This window comes from Meles meles, chromosome 4, assembly GCF_922984935.1.
Source record: "Meles meles chromosome 4, mMelMel3.1 paternal haplotype, whole genome shotgun sequence".
NCBI lineage: Eukaryota > Metazoa > Chordata > Mammalia > Carnivora > Mustelidae > Meles > Meles meles.
The window spans coordinates 136,016,449-136,039,310 of NC_060069.1; positions in this window are offsets into that span (position 1 = coordinate 136,016,449).

Below are 22,862 nucleotides of genomic sequence, written 5' to 3' on the forward strand. Positions count from 1 at the left end.
ATGTAGACAGAGAACATGTTCATGAACACCGAAAGTTTTATGGCACTGTGCTAATGTAGGCCTTCCAACATCTGTCCCACCCCAATGACAGCGTTCATAATTTTCATATCCTGGCTAGTGTGATTTCAGGATTCAATACGGCTGCAGAAGAAACCAGAAGAAAAGATGACCTAGGACAAGGTTGGTGCCACCATTACCAGCTGAGCAGCTGATGACCACAGGGATGGACGTAACTTTGGAACCTGAGTTTTTCAGTGCCTATGAGAAACTCTGAATTGACCCTACAGCTATCCAGCTAAAGTTTTCCTCTCTCTCTGGGTTGTGGCTCTGTGTTCATGAGGTCTGTTTGTGTTTGGTATCAGTTTCTGGCTACTACTCTGATTATATAGCCAGCGAACACATGGGAGATAAAGGTTAAGAGTAACAGTCCTTTGTGATCCCAGCCCATTGCCCATTGTCTGTCCCTGTCACTGTGGTTCCCTCATTCATGTGAACGTGAGAGGTTAAAGTCAGAATTTAGAGGATAGAAGCAGAGCATGATGTATAATACAAGATCTTAAAATTACTGGAACAATAACCTAGAAATGAGTATGTTCAGATGGTATTACGTGATTAGCCAAGGCAAGGGAGAATTCATCTCATGAACTAAGATTAGTGGTCAAAACTATGTTTTGTCCACGATCTTTGTTTGCTTTTTGCTATCATTTCAAATAATCTTTATGTGAGTACAGATCTTTATAATAAAAAAAAGAAAGAAAAAGAAACAGTCAAGCAGTCCCTGTCTTGAACTCCCCTTCCTATGACTGATCCAGCCCTTGGTAGAGAACTTGAGACAGCGCCACGGGAGAGGAAGGCACCTTCTGTTTACAAAACCATCTGTAGAGAAGAGTGGGCAGAGTGTCATTTTTTTCTAATACCAGTTGATTCTAAAAAAAAAAGAGGACTAAAGAATTTATTTTAAGATATACACAAGTGATCATGATAGTTCGATGACCGTGACTATGATGATAATCATGAAGATGATTTTCTTATTCTTCAGTTGAGAGTGTGCAATACATATATGTAGCTGATAATACAGAGTGACCAGGAGCACTCCACTGAGTCAGATGGCCCTGCTCCCCAGGAATAATTCTTTTCTAGCAGGTTGCTCTTAAAAAAGTTCATGTAATTAGGTACTGTATTACATCTCAACCCCTATTTCTGATGACCAGGCAGAGACGACATAGTCAGAACTCTATTGACAACGCTGTGTGAAGAGAATTCATACTCTTGGTCTTGTTCACATTACTGCAATGAAAACAAATGAACACACGAACAGTTGTGCTTTGTACCTGGAACAGGGGGAGGAAAGCTGTGCTCTCTTTACGCAGAAATGCTGCGTTCACTTGTGTAAAAACCTAAAGTTCTCTGTGATTTGGCCAGGGAAGTTTTGAGTTTCGATTCAGTGACTGCTGTTTAAACTGCAGAGTTGATGCACAAATGATCCATAACACATTTTGACATATTAAATCATCTTCACCGTTCTAATATGCCATGAAACCCAATTTACATATGGTGGAGTCCTAGAAGATAAAAAGCTGAGAGCAGATTCCTGTTTCAAAAGACATCAGGCACACTACTTTATTTTCTTGAAGCACCACTAACTTCTATAAATCCATTGCTGGAAAAGGTCATTAAACTGCCAGGCCCTTCTTTCTTCTCAATCCTTAACTCCCCTCCTCTTCTCATGTGCTCAGTGGAAGCTCTTCTCTCTCCCCCTCCCATTCTTTTGCTTTTTTATCCCATAGATCTTTTCCCTTGAGCTGAACCCCGCAGAATCTTTGGACCACAACAAGCATAATTATCTTTCTCTTTAGACTTGTAATGCATTTGGAAATTTTGGGGTGGGAGGAGAGGGAGCTATGGCAGGTATGAGGTAGTAATAGAACAGAGTAGTAGAAGATACAATAGTTCGTCAGGTTCTGGACCTGACCTCTTAAAGATAACACCTAGATAATAACACAAGGCCAAGGAGCAACCAGTGGGTGTGATGTGCAACTCTATCATAGTTCTGGTATCTGTTGTCAGTTGAGCTAATACACACCCAGCCTCCCATCCATTCATGAGTTCTGTGGTGTACAGCCAAAGACATCACAGTATGGACAGAGTACAAAAATTGGCTTCCGCCACACCTCAAAATATATATAATTTCTTTGAATTAGGTCAGTAAGTACTCAAGTATGACTTAATCATGTCTCTTGGGAAAATAATGAAAATATTTTATGTTATATTATAATTAATATCAGCATCTTCGAAGATCACTGTCAGTTGCTTGGCACCAGATAAAAAGGCCCTTGTGCCTGCCAAAGTTTTGCTTCCCTCTAGGGTCTCTAGAAGAGAGTTTCTCAACCTTGGCACTAATCACATATGGGGCCAGAAAATTCTTGGTGGTGGAGGGCTGTCTTGTGCATTGCAGGATATTTAGCAGTTTCCCTGGCCTCTTACCCACTAGGTACCAGTAGTATCCCAATCCCCACCCCCCAAGCTGTGACCATCATTGCCAAGTATTTCCCGAGGAAAAAGTCTCCCAGTTGAGAACCATTGCCCTAGATTCACAAGGCATGAATCTTTCATCCCCTATTTCCCCTTTCTTCTTTTCTGGCATGTTCAGTCCTAGTAAGGTACACCTATCTTAATCCAACGGCAAACCTTCTCTGTGCTTTCTCTTATCTCTAAAACGGATCCTGTCTTAGTCACCTGAAAATATCTTGGCAATGCCTGTGTAAACAATAACAGAATCCTTTGAGCTTCAAAAATTACATATAATGATCCAATAGGAAAACAGGAAGCAATGTAGAAAAAATAAAATAGCTGGAGAGAATGGAGAATTCAAACCTAGCTCTCTAGGTCTCTGTACTGGGGAATCAAGTCTACATGAACTGCTTATGGAAGTTGAGTTGACTTCCTGGGACAAGTGGAAAGTGATATTATGGGGTTAGCTTGAAACATCCTCAATGAATAAAAGACAAGTATTTACATCCCACAAAACTTTTCTTCTCATAGGAATTTATACTTTTTATTGATCTCCTATTGAAAGTATTCACCGTGAATTCCCCACAACTTTTAAAAATTTTCTCAATTTCCAAGTCTCTTCCTCCTTGGCCTCGTATTTTCAGCAGATAACCACGTCTCTGGCTTAAAACTGTAAATGCTGACAAGAAGACCCAAGTCATTCGACACGAGTCTTCTCTCTTAATCTTTCTCCTTTCTTTTTTAAAACCTCTCCTCTCCCCACATCCTTAGGTATACTGAATTCTCTCTCAATTTATCCTCTCAGCTTTTGTTGTTGTTGTTGTTATTATTGCCACTGGTTTTCAGGGGATGAGTCTTCCTTTTCAAAACTAACCCTTTGAACTGTGTCTGTGACCGCAAACCTTTGCATCTTCAATATCTTACTTTCTGCTGGAAACTTCCAGTCTGCTATAAATAATCACTCACTGGCCTCGCCACATTTTGCCTGTCATTGTCTCAAACGTTTCTCTCATATTCGCTCATTCTGTGTCCTGTTTAACTCTCTTCCCTTCCCCTCAACAGACTTCTTAATAAAATAACTTACTCTCTTATTTCTACTCTACACTCCCACTCTCCGGGTCTCTTGAAGGCTTCTTTTTACCTTCACAAATGTGCTGAAACACTTTTGTCTAACCATGACAACTGAATCATTAAACCCACTGGATTTTTGGATCTTGACCTTTGGGAATCTGACACTATGATCGCTCCCTGGATTTTCACTTTCTTAGCTCCCATGCTATTGCAGTCTCCTGATTTTCTGTCTGCTATTTTTGCTGATTATTTTGCCTGCTCTCACCTCCGAATACTTTCAGAAACTGATCTTAAGTATCTTAGTTTCTGTCTAATATATCCAGTCCACTTCCATTCAGAGTCTCCAATGTTGCTATAAGACAAGATTCAGAGACTCCCTTTTAACTTCATGGTGGCATTCATTCTCCTCTGGGAAACTCCTCTTTATAGGACTCTCTATTTATGGTAGGACAACATCTTCAGTCATCTTCAGTGGAATCTTTTGAACTTGGAGAATTGTTTGACTCAGGCAACAGAACTGTCACTTCATGATTCTACCCTTTATTTTAAATACGAATGCCAATCTTGAAGGAAACAGAAGTTGTATGTGTGTGACATGGGGGAGGATATAAGAATAGGAATTTTTGCCAGCCAGAGGCCGTTATATAGACATAAATATGCACCTGGGGAGGTTGGGATGTGGGGGAGAGGTTGGTAAATCATTTCTGATTGATGTATAAAACCAAAAAGTAAAAATACAATACTAAATGTTATTAGAATTTTACCGAGAAATACAGAAAAAATAAGCTAAAGAATTGAAATTAGCTCTGGGGAAAGAAAAATGGAAGGCTCTTATAATATAAGTATTTCAGAAAAAATGAAACAGCATGAAACCAAAGGTGGAGGTGGAGGCAAACGATAAGAGACTCTTAATCTTAGGAAACAAACTGAAGGTTGCTGGGGGGGTGCTGCTGTGGGGGGTTGGGTAACTGTGTGATGGTCATTGGGGAGGGTACATGTTATAAAGAGCACTGGGTATTATATAAGACTGATGGGTCACAGGCCTGTACCCCTGAAAAAAATACAGTATTTGTTAATTGAACTTACATTTTAAAAATGTTTTAATAAGTGTTTAAGGTTGATTAACCCTTTAAAACGGTGCATATGTAAATAAAACCCAAATACGCACATACAAACAGTATCATCAATATAGTTAACCACGAAGAATAGAGAAGGATGAAAGAGATAACCTAAGGACAGCTTCGTACTATGTGGAAGAATTTCTGGCCTAAATGGAGAAGTCTGGAAAGAGAGGGAGGAAAGAAAAAGTAAGTTGAAATGGCAGTCTGGTGCTGATCCTTGTGCGTCCTCCATAAGTTTGAAACCCATGGAGGCAGGTAGAGAACACTAAATGACTTGAGAACCTCAGCACTAAAGGTGGATATGTCCCCCTTTTCACTGACAACTGTGAGTGATTCTCTTCAACCTTGGCAACCACAGCAGAGTAGCAACGGAGTGTGAGGTGGAGAGCAAGATCTTGAGATAGTCCCCACATCCTCACCTGTCGTGCGTGATCTCTTGTAGTGGGAGGAGACCAACACTGTTCTTAGACGCTTGTTCTGGGACTCACACTTTAAAGTGGTACACACTGGCTTTTCTCTGACTAGATCCTATCCCGCAGAGCTAGAAGACTTTGCGACCAAAGAGACTTGCCCACCCAGAGATCACTCCCTTCCTACTATTCTAGATCATACTCTAGATTCTTGAGATGCTAAAAATTCTGCCAAGATTATAGTTAGGCTTTGTATGTCTCTTCCTGGCTGTAGTCTCTGGAGGGTAAGTCACACTGCCAATGTGTAAACCCCTAGGGCCAAGTGGTGGCCAATATGTTCTTATTTGTGTGTGTGTTGGGGGAGGAGGAGGTTGGTATGGGGTATAGATGAAAGTTTAACTACGTGGACTGATTTCCATACAGGCACATTCAAGACCATTTGGAAAGGAGCCAGTGGTGGGAGGACAATGGAAAGTGGCCCATAAACTGGGCCTTGCTTTCCCTCTGTCAACACATTTCCGTGTGAACCTGTAAGTAGTCTAATATTTCTAAATTCAAATGACCTAAGTCATTACAAAAGTATATTTGCCCAGGTGAAAGTATAGGATGTATTATATTTAACATCTGTTTGCTTAGTAATATTTGGAATGACGACATGTGGGTCACCGTTTATACTCTTGCCTTGAATCCTGTGTTATGTGGCAGGTCTGGAGGAAGAGATTCAGAAGCTGCCCCAAAAGTTAGTGGGGTGCTGAAATGTTGTGAAGGCCAGTAGGACGCAAGATGTTGGGATGGAGATAAGGACCAAACATGGTTCAGTCCTTGTGAGCAGAGATTAAGGTTGAGACCAGTTTTCAGGTGTGAAAGTGAAAAAGGCAGCCACAGTTGGGAGAACAAAGGCTGATGATCAATAACCCTAGACTATGCAGTAGGAGAATACACTTTAGCCATCTAATGAGAATTTGGAGGAAAAAATGAAGATTGGACTCCTCCTTACACCCCTCCTTTCCCCAACACAGGTGACACTATGATATTAGATGAGTTCCTCTTATACCCTGCAGGATGGCAAAAGGACAAAGAAATCTTTTGAGAGGTTAGAACAACTATGCTAAGGAGATTAAACCATGAACTGAGTAAGTTTAAATCCTGAAGGATTTGTAGGAATAAACTTTTACATCAAAGGGAATATTTTAAACAGGATATGACTTCAAGGTATATGCTTTCAGTTTAAAAAATATTATTATTATTATTATTGCTGGTGATCAAGGAGAGATTCAGAGGTCAGCTAGAAAAATCGCACAGTTACATTTCTGCACATCTGATTAATTAATGCAAATTGACTAGTAATGCTCTGAAATAAATACCCATGGATAACTTCCTGGAAAAACTGGGGAAAATTGGTCCTTGCCAGAGCATAGTAGGAGAATAATATCATGAATTATATGTCTTGGTAACAAATGGCTCATTAAATCCTGGGAGTAGGTGAAGTCTAACTTCAAAGGATTCAGAATCCTTACCTGATGGACACAGAGACATTTTGAAATTCACAAAGTTTGGATTTCCTGCCTTGGAGTGAGCTTGAAAGTGAAGGCTGACACCTATGAGTACTTTGCTAGTGACTACTACCTACGAGGTCCTGGACAACCCTTGCTACTCCCAGACTCACTGAGAGCCAAGGGATGTTAAGAGGAAAGATCCAGTGTCTTTGGGCAGAGAGAAAGTGCCATGTAAGGGGAGGTCTGCTGCAGTATTTGAATTGGATTTGACCAACAGGGAACTGTTCTAGGCCCTTAATTGTATGGTACCAAGACATTAGAAACATCTAAAGTTGTCAAAATTGGACCTATCTGTCCTATAGATCTGATTTCTTGACTTGAGGTAGGTCATAGAGAAAAAGAAAGCAACGTACAATTATGATTTCTTGATTTTTTTCCCATCTTGAGATAGCTAAGGATGTCAAAAAAAGGTATGTGATTTGCTCCTACAGTATTTCATTAAAGACCTGAATATTCAAATAACTCTAGAACCTATCTATACACAGTTACAAGCCCTAGGCAGTGGGAATAAAAACAATAATAAAATAAACACGGTTCCCTCACACAGAGTTTACTGGGAGTGGGAATGGCATCTAATAGTGCTTAATTGGATTTGTTTAAATGATCGTATTCATTATATATATGTTATACATATATTATTACATATTTTATATATTTTAAATATACATATTTAGAAAAATGGATAAACTCAGGATTGTTTTATCAGGGATTTGACAACTTCATAACTGCTCAGATACTATATATAAAACACCTTTCTTCGGTGTATGTGTTTCTTACATGTATTTATTTTGTTCAGGGAAGGAACTATGAAAGTCCTCTATTGCAGGAAGGGTTTTAGTTGGCTGGAACCCAGGCGATCGATATATAGCAATCCCATCATCATATGAAAACCCTTTTCTGAAAATGATGGAGACACTACAACCATTTCATTTTCATTGCAGGTGGAAAGTATGGCAATATGAAAGGCATAAACAACAGGCTGGGGGAGAGTTAAGAAGACATGAAATAGGTTGTATGGAACATGGATGGCATCAGTTGCCAGTAAGATCCCACTGAATGATTGTCAAGCAATATGAGAGTCCAGTGAAGAGAGATAACGCAAATGCAAAGTGGTCCCACTTCCCATGGTGGTCTGCTTTTCTCCAGGGGAATCAGCAAATGGGCATTGGAGATGGATTATTGATTTGAGCTACTATTGTCTTTTCACTGGGAGATGCCTCACATCAGGAGTTCTAGGGGCCAACAGGTCTGGCTTAACAGGAAGATGCTGGCTGATTGAAGAACAATGGAATGGTCAAGGTGGTATAAACCAGGACTCGGTCAAAATGGGCAGAATGGGATTAAGGGATGGAGAGAATTGCAGTGGGAAGAGGTTTTGGTCCATGAATAGGGTGTACCTTTCAGACATGGGGTATTTGGGAATGATTTCAAGGGCCACTGTGTGGCTGTGTGTGAGAGGGGGTTCGAGTAGAGTGGAAATGGAAGATTTGGGGTTAAAGATGAAACTGTGAGGAAAATGTGTTCGAAATATCACCTAAGCGGCTATTTAATTTACCCCGGGTAATAGAAGAAATTAAGAAGTTGGCAAATTAAGAGGAAATACATGGTCCAGGTGCCCAGACTGGATGTTAGTAAAAGGTATTAACAACATGAATAACGAGTTGACATCAGCCCCCAAAGACAGATTTTGACATGTTAGAGGAATAATGGCTTAGTGTAAAAGTCCCAAGGGGGGACGGAGGAAACACCAGCATGCCTTCTTTTCATTAAAAATGTCTTCATAGGCAGTGCTGGTCATGGAGACTATTTGATTTTAGCTAAATCCAGAAGGTGCAGAAGCATTCTGTGTAGAGCTTTCCAGTGGAGGTTGTTTTGTGTCATAGCATGGGGACCACCAAGGCCATGATAGAAGAAAGCAGAGAGAAATGCCAAGGCAGAAGGGAAGTTAGGGACTGAGAGTAGGGGAGAGGGTAGATGGTCAAAGGGACTTGAACGTCGGGCAGGGACTGAGAATAAACAGGGGTGTGAGGTCTGGTAGGATTAGCTGCTCTCCAGGTTCCAAGTAGAGCAGAGGTACAGAGCGGTTTCCTACCCCTGTTGGCTCAGGCCCCTGGGGGTGTGGCCAGAGGCTTCATGATGAGCAAATTGTGATTTTTTTTTTTTTTTTTTTTCAGCTCTCCACACAGACTCTTGGTGGGACGCTCTGTGGTGCCTTTGAAGAGATCCCAGGTCAGGCATATGCCGATAAGAAGAGTGAGCGTCCCAGAGGGATGGGCCGGTTCTCAAGAGTCTCAAAAGCCAGGGGTGGCCTGATTCAGTCAAGGCTTTGAAGAAATTCTAGCTACAGATGAAGAGGTATAACTTGTTTTCCAGCCCACTTTTTTTTCTTTTATTCATTTATTTGACAGAGAGAGTGAGAGAGGGATCACAGGCTGAGGGGCAGACAGAGGGAGAGGGGGAAGCAGGCTCCCCGCCGAGCAGAGAGCCACATGGGTCTCAGTCCCAGAACCCTGGGATCACGACCTGAGCCAAAGGCAGGCATTTCACTGACAAGAGTCACCCAGGCGCCCCTCCCGGCCCATTTTTTTTAAACGAGAGCATCCTAACTGCTCGAGCTTGTAACCAAGGACTTTTGAAGGAGTCCACCTCGATTGCCCTTCCTGTCTTTGAAGTCGGAGCTAAAATGTGAGCTCCTTGGTTGAACTACTACCAACTGAAACACTTTAACGAAATTCAAGGATATAGCTGCAGAAAAAACAACAGGCTTGTGAGGAATCCTCACACACACCAGCTGCTTTGACGGGCTCAGGTCTACACTTCCTCAGCCATATTCTACGTTAGGGTTTTTTTCTGAGTAGGCCTGTGGAAGGAGACTTAAACCTCTAGGATGCAGGGTTTGGGTTGGTAGGTGAGAGAGAGAATGAAAGAGAGAGTGAAGGAGAGGAGGAAGAAGAGAGAAAGAGAGAAAGAGTGCTTGTCTTAAGTGAAACTATGTGCTTGATATGGAACTAAGGCCTGAAAAAGGTCTTCTCAGCCCTGCCACCACCCCGGATGCCACAAGTGTCCCGGGTGAAAAAGCAACTCCTTTGTTCTGCAGGATAACTCAATCTGAAATAAATATACATGGACTTAAAATAATACATTAATTTAAATTCTCTAGGTGGCACTACTTTGATGGAAATTTCCCTAAAAAAGCAACACATGATTTGCCTCTGAATCTAATCAGCCAATCAGACACCCCCATGCTGATTACTTAATAAACTGGAATTTTAATGCAAAAATTTATGATTATCAACAATTCTTCTGGCTCCCTAACCCCCCACCCAACCACTTTGTACTTATAATTCTTAACAAATTAATCTTTTCTTCAATCATATAACAGAATTTGTTAATCAAAACTGAATTCCTGGCCAAATATCTCAGAGCAGCTTGTAAAGCCACAGTCAAGCAGATAAGACCAAGCTGATGACTAAGTAAGCGGTTCTCTTGTCACTATCAAGAAGAAAATAATACAGGTGGTTGTATGAACAGAAAATCAAAGGCCAGGCCTGCTGGTCTCGAGGCAGAGACGAAAAGAAGCAAGCAAGCACATGGAGTGGGCTTATGCTGTCCCCATGGTCTAGTTCACTGACGTGTCAAGGGACACTCTTCACCGTGGGAGCACTGGCCCAGTGTGGGGTGAGGAAGCGAGACAAGGTGGGTGGTCCTGGGCTGGACTTGGTGAGTTACCATTGCTCAGTCTGCCTTAACAGACTCGTGGCATTTCAGGTTATTCTCAGTGCTCTTTTGTCTGCCTTTCATCAGGGTGGAATTCAAGTGTGGGATAAAACTGAGGAAGTGTGGATCTTGGCAGAAGTCAAAATAGTCTGTGGGCCTAAGTTACACGTGTATGAAATCATTTATGGAAGCAGTACATATACTAAAAATTGGAAGGAGCCTATATTGGCTGAACAGATCCAATGTGTTTTCTAGAGAAAGGGTATGTCGACTACATAATTAATTATTTACAAGATCTCATATAAAGTTTCCTGAAGTGAATGAGTCCTGTCTATGCCTCTTTTAAAAAGTGGTAAGCAGGGATGCCTGTGTGGTTCAGTCAGTTGAGCGGGTACCTTTGACTCCGGTCATGATCCCAGTGTTCTGGGATCGAGTCCCACATTGGGCTCCTTGTTCGGCAGGGAGCCTGCTTCTCCCTCTGCCTTTTCCTGCCGCTCTGCCTGCCTGTGCACTCTCTCTTTCTCTCTCTCTGACAAGTAAATAAATAAAATATAAAATATAAAAATAGGGCGCCTGGTGGCTCAGTGGGTTAAGCCTCTGCCTTTGGCTCAGGTCATGATCTCAGGGTCCTGGGATCAAACCCCACATCTGGCTCTCTGCTGTGCGGGGAGTCTGCTTCTCCCTTTCTCTCTGCCTGCCTCTCTGCCTACTTGTGATCTCTCTCTGTCAAATAAATAAATAAAAATCTTTTAAAAAAATGAAAAAAGTAATAAGCATGATTCTTTTATAATCCATGTATATTAGTTAGAATGATTTTAGCCTATGGTATAATAGCACCTATTTCGTGGGATTGGTGTGAGCAATCATGGAGCTGAAGCTAGGAAGGGTGTGAAATTGTGCCTGGTTCCCAGACATAAGACAGCAAATAGTAGCTATTATCATCATCACTCTGGAGGGTAAATAACCCCCTTCTTACAAAAGAGGAGTTTGAATTTCAGAGCATTTTAGTGACTTGCACAAGATACAAATTAAATCACTGGATCAAGAGTGCTGCCAGGTCATATTGAAATTACCTGAACCATTGGCCCACTCCTAAATCTATTTCCAAACTCATAAATACAAAGCTGTAATTGAAACAGACTCACATGTGGGTGGTCACAAGAGACGCAGAGCAGAATGTTGTCAAATCACATTTTACACTGAACGCTGCTGCAGCAGGAATGAAGTTGGAGACTTAAGCTGCTCATCCTCATAATTCAGACCTTTTGCTGATGTCTGGAAACTTTGCAAAAATGATCCTTCAAGGGTCTGTTTGCATGAGCAACCAGAGACCCCCAACTGGAAGAATTCATTGTGAGAAAACAAGAGATTCAAGGTGCATAAAACGGGTTTCATAATTGGATGTTGTCAGAGGGGAGAGAAAATGTTTGAGTACCCTGATGAATTGTAAGCAGGCTGCCTTACAAGTCAGACCTCCTCACCCTTGCAATTCTGTGTCTACAGAAAGAGAAGGAAGCAGCAATAAAAATCCCAGGATCAGAAAAATCTCCATGATCAATTTAATTTTTTTCCCCCAGAGAGAGAGAGAGTGGAGAGGGAGGGGCAGAGGAAAAGGGGGAGAGAGAATCTCCAGTTGACTCCCTGATGAGCACAGAGCCTGATGCAGGGGGCTTGATCTCATAGCCCTGAGATCATGACCTGAGCTGAAATCAAGAGTAGCCAACTGAACTACCCAGGTGCCCCTCTCTCTCTATGAGCTGTTTAAAGTAAAGATTAGTCATGGGCACTCAGTAACAGAATACAGCAATCCCCCCTTATCCATGGGGGATGTGTTCCAAGACTTCCATTGGATACCTGAAACTGAGATTGTACTAAGCCATAGGGACACTACATTTTTTTCCCTATACATACATATATGATAAAGTTTAATTTGAAAATTAGACACAGAAAGAGATTAATAATAACAAATAATGAAATAGAACAATTTTAACAATAGAATATAATAAAGTTTTCATAAATGTGGTCTCTGTTTCTCAGAATATCTTCTTGTGCTGTACACATCCTTCTTGTGATGATAGGAGACTATAAAATGCCTCCATGATGAGGCAAGTGATATGGGCACTGAACTTAGTGTTAAGCTATTATTGACCTTCTGATCATCTGCTTCCAACATGGTTGACCGTGGGTAACCAAAACCATGGATAAGGGGAGATTGCCATATAGTGTTTATAGTGTATAACCTAAGTAGCAGGAAGGATGTAGTAGAAAAAGTTGGCATTCAGGGAAAAAGAAGACAGGTCAAAACACATCACAGGAGCATCAGAAGAGGACCTGAGAGCCCTGGACAGAAAGCTACAAGTGTTTTTCACCATCAAGATAGCAGTGTGGGGGCTTGGGTCCCAGTTAGTCCACATTCCAAGCTGAAGGGGGCAATTGTGGATGCCTCATGGTATGCAGGAGAGTTGCATTTAGGAGCACACGTAAAATGGAGCTTCCTTAGCAAATTAGAGACATTTGAAAGGGATTGAACTAATTCTACAGTTCAGTTGTGAGATGGGCACCAAACTCTATTTAAACATTATTATTTTGATTTAAGCTTTTTCTAAAGATTAATGGTATACTAATTCATTCTTATATTCACTTACTGAGCAGAGCTGTGCTAGGCAGTGTGGATAGGTCAGGGAATAGAATTATTACAGTTTTTATTCTCAGGGGCTTACGTCTTTGTAGAAGAATGTAAGCTCCCTGAAAGCAGGCACCTTATCTATTGTGTTTATTTTTATGCTTTAACACTAAAAAGGAATATGTGGGCTGGAAGAGGAAATTATCAATTTATTGAGATAATAAAAAGTTTAAATCAAATAATAAATAAATAATAAATAATTTTTATTTAAAATAATGAAAAAATAAAATAAAAATAATTTTTTATTAAAAATAAAATGAAATAAAATAAAATAAATTGAGAATGAGATCTATTGTACCACTAGGTATATACCCCAAATGATTGAAAACATATGTCCACACAACATGTGAATATATGTTATACACATATTCATAGCAGCATTATTCATGATAGCTGAAAAGTAGGAACAGCCCTAATGTTCATCAGTTGATGAATAGAAAATGTAGTATGTCTATAGGAAGGAATATTATTCAGCCATGAAAAGGAATGGAGTACTGATTTATGCTACAACATGGATGAACCTTGAAAACATGATGCTAAGTGAAAAGAGCAAGTCACAAAAACCACATACTGTAGGATTCCATTGAATGAAATGTCCTGAATGTGCAAATCCATAGAGATAGAATGTAGGTTTGTGATGGTCAGGGGCTGGGAGGAGAGGGATGGGATTGGGGAATGACTACTAAGGGATATGGACTTTCTTTTTGGGGTGATGAAATGTTCCAAAATGTACTGTGGTCATGGCTGCACAATTCTATGAATATACTAAAAATCACTGAATTGTAGATTGATTTTTTAAAGGTTTTAATTATTTATTTGACAGAGAGAGAGAGAGAGCAAGAGAACACAAGTATGGGGAACAGCAGGCAGAGGGAGAAGCAGGCTCCCCTCTGAGCTGGGAGGCTGAAATGGGACTCGATCCTAGGACCCTGGGATCATGACCTGAGCAGAAAGCAGACTCTTAATGGCTTAGTGATCCAGGCACCCCTATAGATTGATTTTGAGTGAATTTTTATTCATTATGAATGAATGAGTTGCATGGTTCTCTTAAATGAATTATATTTAAATAAAGTAAGAGAGGGAGAAACAGAAAGAGAGGGTAATATCCGTAGATTACTGTGGAAACACACAAATGTACCACCATAACCAATGCAAGAGTAAATTATTCTTAAATTCAACTTTAATTCATCCTCCCACCTAGAGAATGTTTGAAATTATGCTCTTACAGAGATTCGCTACAGATGCAAAATGAGAGAAAAATCTCATTCAAAAATGATTTCTCAAACCTTCCTTCCTCGCATCTGGGGTCATGTGACTTCTATCTGCAGACTCAGTCTGGCCTTAGGGTATAAAATTTACCTTGATCTTGATCAAGAGACATTTTCTGAGCTCCAGTTCAATATTCCAAAGACTTAGCATTATTTCTACCTTTCTACCAGTCTGGTTCTGATCTAGCATTTGCATGTAAGCCTTATTCTTGAGTCTGAATCCCCAAGTTGCAGTTCTGGGCTCGTGCCCGTTTCTCTTACTACACTTACTTAGCCTAAGACTGAACTTATTTGGATTGAGGCCTTGCCTGGCTTTTCTGGGCTTTTCCAGGCATAAGGATTTGGTCCTTGGTTATCACTGGGTCTTGGACAGACTTCCCAGATGCCAACCCCCATTCAATACTTCTTGCCATGCCTTGTAGCATTATTGGACTTTGACGATGCCATATGCTGGGCCACATGCCCCCCACCCATCTTTGTCTTTCAAGACACATCATTCCAGTGGTCTGGCTGGACTTACTTCCAACACTATTGAACCTGTTTTCTTCCTTTCTGCTTCTTCAGTTGCACACTGCAGGTCCCAGATCATGCCAGTGATACCAATCCTGGTATGACTAAATTTTTTTTTGCCAAGATGTGTTATCAGAATAATTTGGGCTTTGATAAAAATTTAAACTTTTTCATCCAACTTATCTTTTTTCAAGATTCAACAGATACGCACGTTTTAATTCAATGCTGAGAGTTTATCATATGAGAGGTATTGTCCTAGGTGCTAGATATACAAAGCTGGAAAGTAAAGCTCCTACTTGAAATAATGAGGATAATGGTAATAACACCTAATATTGTTGAGTATTTATGAAGTGCAGTTACTAGACCAAGGGGTAGAGCTTCACTATCTCATTTATTTTCCATAACAATACTTTCTTGTAGATTCTAATATTATTTGCATTTTAAAGATGAGAAAACTGAGATCCAGGAAGTTACATGCCCAGGATTCAACTCTTAAGACTATTTAATTCTTAATACTAAGGTCTTGGGGCGCCTGGGTGGCTCAGTGGGTTAAGCCTCTGCCTTCGGCTCAGGTCATGATCTCAGGGTCCTGGGATGGAGTCCCGCATCGGGCTCTCTGCTCAACAGGGGGCCTGCTTCCCTCTCTCTCTCTCTGCCTGCCTCTCTGCCTACTTGTGATCTCTTTCTGTCAAGTAAATAAATAAAATCTTTAAAAAAAAATACTAAGGTCTTAATCAGCGCGTTATACCATCCAGAGAACCTGGATTCTAGTGAGAATAAAAAATACTGTGCTCAGATATCACAAAGCAATCTTATATTAAGGTAACATTTGATCTTAAAATATCTGTTGAAAGAATTATGAACAGCCTTCCTACTCTAATTCTTAAGGTGATCTATCCAAGGTTAAGAACTAGAGTTCTACAAGATAAGGACTGATACCAGAGGTCAAGTTCAAGAATGTTATTAAGGCAGAAGGAGCAGGTGAGTCCTAGCTGTCCAGACAACCCACAGGTGCATAGCTCAGGGTTCAAAAATCACAGACCAGTTTGAACTACAGTATTTTTGCATCTAGATAGGGGCTCTGAGTAACAGACATTGGGGAATCAAGGATAATAATAAGCATGATGGTGAGCCAGAAGTTCTGTAATGTGAAGAAACTTTCAGAATTCCTTCCCAGACCAAGTCGATTACAAGGAAGCAATCCATGTGTAAAGACAAGCAAGCTACCTGACTGGAATATGGAAGTGAAGGGAGCCAGTATTCCTAGTAAACTGTGTATCTACTACAATCTAATACTACAGCTTTATATGGAGACTAACCTGTTTGAAACCAGAAAATTGGATTCCACTAAGTGGTTCTTTTTTTACTTAATCAAAAAAAGGAAGAAAAATAAATATCAAGAGAACGAGAAAGATCATTACTGAGCTAATGCAACATTAGCAATATCATAGAATATTCAACAGCAAAACTAATAAACAGCATTGAAATTCATGCAGAGCAGGGTTTCACCACTTTTTGTATGTTTTCTTTTCCGAAGATGTGCACCAAATATCTCTCATTCCCCATGTTCGTCTAGAGCTTGCTACTCCTGCATCAAGAGTGGAGACTAAATTCCCTCCTATGAATCTAAGTGAGCTCTTTGCTTCTTTGTGACCAATAGATCGTGGCAGAGGTAACGTTATGTGATTTGTTAGGTCACAAAAGGCAATGTGGCTTTTATCTTGTGAGCAGAAACACTCATGTTTTATAGCCTTGAGACTCCGTATAAGAATACAACTGTCCCGAGACTGCCACGCTGGTGAGCTACATGTAAACCTTCTGGTCCACACTCCAGCTGAACTCCAGACAATGGTTGGCTACAACTGCCAACCCTATGAGTGTACTATCTTGGACATCCAGTCCAGTCGAGCCTTCAGATAACCAAAAACGGACTATGATTTCATAAGAAACCCCAAGGGAGGACTGCCCAGTGAAGAGGTGACACATTTCTGATTCATAAAACTGTAAGCAGAAAGCAGCAGTCATTTTAAACTGCTAAATGTTGGGGTAACTGACTATAGCAATAGTAACCTGAACACCAGGGAGGAGTGATCATTGAGTTTCCAACACCCATAAGGGTGATGGTTGAAACATGGCAGGAGAGACACCAGTGTGGGGAGGAACACAGGAAGTTCCTTTAGCCCATTCACTATTCGTGGCATGATTAAGCAGTGTGAGATTGCCAAAACAGTTGATTAATTGTCATTGTTGTTCTTAAGCTCCATTTTTCTTTATTATTATTATTATTATTTAAAGCTTTTATTTATTTATTTGACAGGAAGAGAGAGATCACAAGTAAGCAGAGAGGCAGGCAGAGAGAGAGGGGGAAGCAGGCTCCCTGCTGAGCATACAGCCCAATATGGGGCTTGATCCCAGAACCATGAGATCATGACCTGAGCCGGAGGCAGAGACTTAACCCACTGAGCCACCCAGGTGCCCCAAGCTCCATTTTTCATCTAAATAAGTATTCACTTCCTGATTTCAATTTCAGAAGGTAAGAAAAGTTCCAAATAGTAGCATGGAACTTGCCATAGTGATATGGTCAGTGAGTCAGTTGGGATGTATGTTTTTGTGCATTTATTCCCAACTTCCTAGCCAAATGTTAATAGAGAATAGAGAATAGAGGGATCCTGCAGGAATGGATGGTAAAATGAAACTCTATTCCTTTTGCTTTGGTTAGAAGCCTACTTATTACAAAAAAGATATATTTAGGGCAATTGTTTTAAAACTCTAAGTGGTAATTCAACAAGTTATCAATCAGGATTCTTAATTCTATTACCTCTTCCCTTTCATCTATTCTCATGATTAGAATTCTTACAAATAACGCACCTTCCCTTTGCCTCAACTTTTCTTGCAACGAAGGACTCCCATAAAACATGCCATCGACACAATCTCACGAGGAAAGAGAAGAACTATTTTAGGCATAACCTCCTAACCTATTCAACACACCTTTAGCCAACAACCTCATTCTCCTTTTGGCATTCAGAGGGCTCTGGTGTATCCCTTGCCCTCAAAAATGCTATCAACATAATGAAAGTTGAGATGAAAATGAATCATTTAGTGAGCCTTCTCCTGCATCTGTTTTAAAACCTGCTGGGGCTGGGGGAATCCGTAGAGCCTTGGAAGTCTACATCGGGGTTCATATCGGCTATACTGTTCTGGGAAACTTGAGAAAATTAATGAGAACTGGTTACTATGGAGAAATTAAATAACACTTTTGCTCAGCACTTGAGATCAAGAACCTCAAATTGGAAGAGGTATTCTGCCTCAGATTTGCCATTTCCTCTGACCATACCATGCATGGTCTTCCTACTTACTGCCCCAAATTTATCTTTTCTAATTGGGCCCTTCCCGCTACTAGATTATAAGCTTCTTACATGTCTTTGTATCCTTCATGTCCCAAGTAGATCAGGATATAATAAGAACTCAATAGGCTTTTGATAAATTAACACCGTTTTAACTTCAAAAAGATAAAACAAAGAGGTCATGAATTTGATGATACTTGGGAAGTATAGAGCTGGGGGTCCGTAAGGAGGTCCAAGTGTCCTTACACCCAAGTTTGGCATCTCAACGCTTTAGAATGCAACCAATTTGGGCATGTTTTTAAGTCTTCTCCCAAATGAAAGTTAGACTAATAATAATAATGGTACCTGATATTTTTATAGTCCTTTTTTGTTTATCGTATTGTTTTTTCTGACAATCTTTTTAGAAACTATTTGGCAAAATTGGTTGTTGTCATTTTAATATCAGTTTCTTCCTTTCTTTCTTTCAGGCAGGGCTTGAACTCACAATGCTGAGATCAAGACCTGAGCTGAAACCAAGAACAGTTGGACGCTTAACTGACTGAGCCACCTAGGCACCTCTAATGTCAGTTTTCTTAAAATCGGAAATTCAAGGAGGTAAATTATTTGCTAGTTACACAGAAATAAAGTGGCGGGAGCAGGGCAAAATTCTAGAGTCTGGGACTTCTGTCCCAGTCTGGAAAGAGTAGCAATCATTGTCTACACTTAAAAAAAAGGCATTTTGGATCCTGATCAAAACTTGATGTTGTGGGTTTCTGTGATACACCTTAGCTGAGAGGTAGTCATTTTTCATTTCAGGGCCAGCACTTCAGTAGCTGAAAACAGTCTGTGCATTCATTTGAAATGAAGTATGAGAAGTTCCCTGAAAAGGCTTGAAGTCTTAATTCAATTGATATTGGCACAATAAACTCTAGGATGCATTCAAATCCATTACTAAGACTTCTCATGCGGCAGATTTCCGAAACTAGATGTGGAATTGCATCAAGTTCTTTCTGCTGTGTGTCTTAAGGTAAAATGATACAGATCTCCTTTCTTCAAATGGGAACTGAAGGGTGTTTACTTGACGATGGTCTCTGTGTATGAGCGACACCATAAGAAAAGGCAAAAATGAAATATCCCACTCTTGCTTACCCCTGTAGTGCATATAACAAGGCTTCCCGATTCTCCATGCTAGAGTGGGATGCACAATACAGGTCTGGTAGTGGTCAATGGGGACTGGAAGATCCTTCATTCTATATTCCAATGGTCATTCCACATTCTCATGGTCTCTGATCAGAAGTTATAAACATCGGGGGAAAAAATGGAATTTTCATTGCTACTTTTTAAAGTCAAACTTTTGGAATTGTGAGGACATTTTAGATGAAATATTTTGGTCATAGCTGTATTGCTACATTTATGTAAACATAACCTAATTTTTACTCCCTCATTACCTTCCTCATAGCTTTTTACAAGACCTAAGATCCCAAGGGAGGGCAGAGTATACTGCTTCAAATATTGTTTTTAGACATTCCAGAAAAATATAAATATGGAATAATTTTTTATCAGGATGATTATAGAGTCAAGTCACATAAATTCTTGATTTGGCTTGCTTCAACAATAAGGTTGTGAATTATCTCTTCTAGCAAGAAGCCCAGAGACTGGGTAGCCCTAAGGCATGGTATCTTCAGGGCCCACCTTTGAGTTCTTCTGTGCCTTGGATTCTTTTATTGCTGTTTCCTGTAAGGGCATAAGATGGTTAAAACAGGTCTGGATGACACATCCAGATAGAACAATGGCCAGGGAAGAAAAATAGAGCCACCTTTTCCAAGAACAGGTTTCAGGAGGAAAAAAAAAAATTCCCAGATGTCTAGCTCATTAGCTTTAACCAGTCATGGACAAAAGCATTGGAACCATCATGTTTGTCTTAGACCAGTTAGGACCTACCCCTGAGACCAGGATTGGATTGATGAGTTCCCTTCAAGTGTATGACTGCAAAGAAAGGTAGATAAGTGAAAAAGGATGACCAGAGAAATGAATCAGTGTGGCACAGGTGATCAACAGTGTTTGTGACAAGGTTTTGTCACATATTTGATATGACAAATTTCGGTTTTCTCACTTCCTTTGTCATCCTTTTTATTAAGATCCTAGTATGAACTCTACTAGGACTTAAGGATATTAAGAAGCTAAAAGGTAGTATTGATGCTATAGAATAAAAAATAGTCCTTTCCATACAGTTAAGAAAAAGTGACTAACCAAAAAATAAATAAATAAAACAGGAGAAGAAACTGTGAGAACATCAGTTTTCCAAAGTCAAGAAAAGGCTTAAGGACCCGCTGTTCAAGTATTTAGTGAAGGTAAATCACAGCACTTCTATCCAAGGTAATAAGGAAACAAGAGATTCAAGTTTTATCTATTTTCATAAGTACCTCATTTAGTATAAATGCAGATGGTTGGGGGAAGAAGTTAGCAGTAAGATTCCATCAGCCCCACATGAGAAGTTATGGTATGATAGGACTAAAGAGAACTACGTTTTTTCATTGAAAGCAAGATTAGTGATATCTTCAGTTCTTATTCTAAGAGGACAGTAATTAGAGTGGGTCCCCACTCCTAGGTCAATACTCCCAGCTCCTTGATAGAACTCCCTAGCTTGGTGTTAATACAATAAACAGAACAATATATCGCCACATATGTGGAGGAGACAAGAAGATGATTGGGGATCTTACTTCTACAATTGTTGCCTTCAGAGGATAAGAACTACTGGTAATTTTATTAAGAAAGTCCCACTATTGACACTTATAACACCCTAGAGTATCTTTAAGGAAGAGGAAAGACCTCATTAGTGGTTCAATCCTCTACTCCTCTCCACTTCGATCTATTAAAGTTTGAAGATGAAAAATGTTAGGGAATAACTCCCTGGTCAGGCAGTGGTTGAATCTGGAAGAAATACGTTATTTGAAACAGAAATTCCCAGTGATGGCCAAATGTGACAACAACAGCTTAGAAGACAAAGCAACCTGAAAGAGCAAGACCAAAGATAAATAAAAGAAATTGAACCTCAAACGTATATCTCAAAATCTGGAAGATCAGTTAGGATTTTGTATTTTATTACTGGTGGAGAGCAATGTTTTAAAAAAAGAACTCAACCTTTTTACAGGGCAGAGGAGTGTTTGCATTCATGGGTTGAGTTGGTTACACCAAGTCCGTGTCCTCATATAAAGCGTTGAAAACAAGGTGGCACTTTGTCATACCGTCATACCCATGCCATGAGACATCAAAGACTCACGTGGTAAGGATCATAAGCAAAGAACAGATTTGGTTTTAAGAGCCAGGGAGGATATGCAATTGTAACGTTAAACTCTGAATCTCAAAGGACATTGGGGCAAGAAAACCTTCAAATGTCATCTTATTTAACTCTCCCATCCTTAAGCAGAAAAGACAGGGAGCGGTTTCACAATGGTGGGTCATCGAGGTTCTAGGTGACCTTGCTTCCCTTTTGTAATAGTTCCTGTGAAGGTCGTTATAAGATCCTGAGTAAAAAAAGGAAGACAAAATAAAATAAGAAATTTCTCCCAAGAAACACAATGGTTAAATTTTCTATGGTTTGGATTAGGAATTCTTAATACCGATTTACCAAGGAGGGCCGAGCACTTACAACCACAGGCCCAGAAATTTGAACTTCCACTGGATCAAAGGATATACAGATAGTTTTGTCTTTTTTTTTTTTTTAATTGCTTTAGCATCAGAATAGGAAGCTTGTTGAGTCTTGGTAAAAGCACCAATTCTATTTCCATTTTTATTCCTCTTCCAATTTATAGAAAAGGTACATTTTCATTAGAGGAATTAGGTAGCTAATTCTCTTGGAAACATGCAGCTGTCACTGAGTAACACAATCTTTTCCTGCCCTCCTCACTCACTTTGGCAGCAACTGGGTTTCAGCTCAGAGTGGTTCTCGTTTGCTTTAGGCCCACAGTGACAGCTGACAGGAGAGTAGTAACAGCTAAGGTGTCAAGCCATCCCTTCCCCAATCCCATTTGCTTTGGGAACGTGCTAACTTGAAAGCCCATAACGGTCATTTAAGAGCAAGAATTAGTCAATATTATAGGTTTTTGTTCCTCTACATGGTTCACGTAAGGGAGAAAAGAATGTTTGTTTTTTTATTTAAGGCCACTGTGTTTAAGCGATGTTATGATCCTTGACGCAAAATATCTCAGTGCCTGTATATGCTGACATTCGAGTAACCGGTAGAACTAATGCAGTTTACAAATGTTTTCAACCCCCTACCTAAGGGAGAGTGGATAAAATACTTTTCTTTTGTAAAACACTAGTTTGATATAAGAGGTAACAAAAAAATAGAATACTTTCCCAATGTATGAAGATCTGTTTTCTATGGACCCAAAAACAAAAAACAAAAAGTGTTCACTGGCCAACATTCCTTTTTGATCATAGATGGGACGATGTCCTTAGGAAGAGTTTGGGTATAATCCAAAAGTCAACAACATGCAAAGCACCCCTGAAATGAGTTAAGCACTGTGTAGAATCAAAACTAGATATGACGTGGGTCCTACTTTAAAGGATCTTCCTAACCTCCTGGTACAATCATTAAATGTGTCATGTCATGAAATATTACCCCAGTGGGGAACAAGTGTTACTTACACAAAATGATGATTTTGCCGTTTCAGAGACACACTATCACTA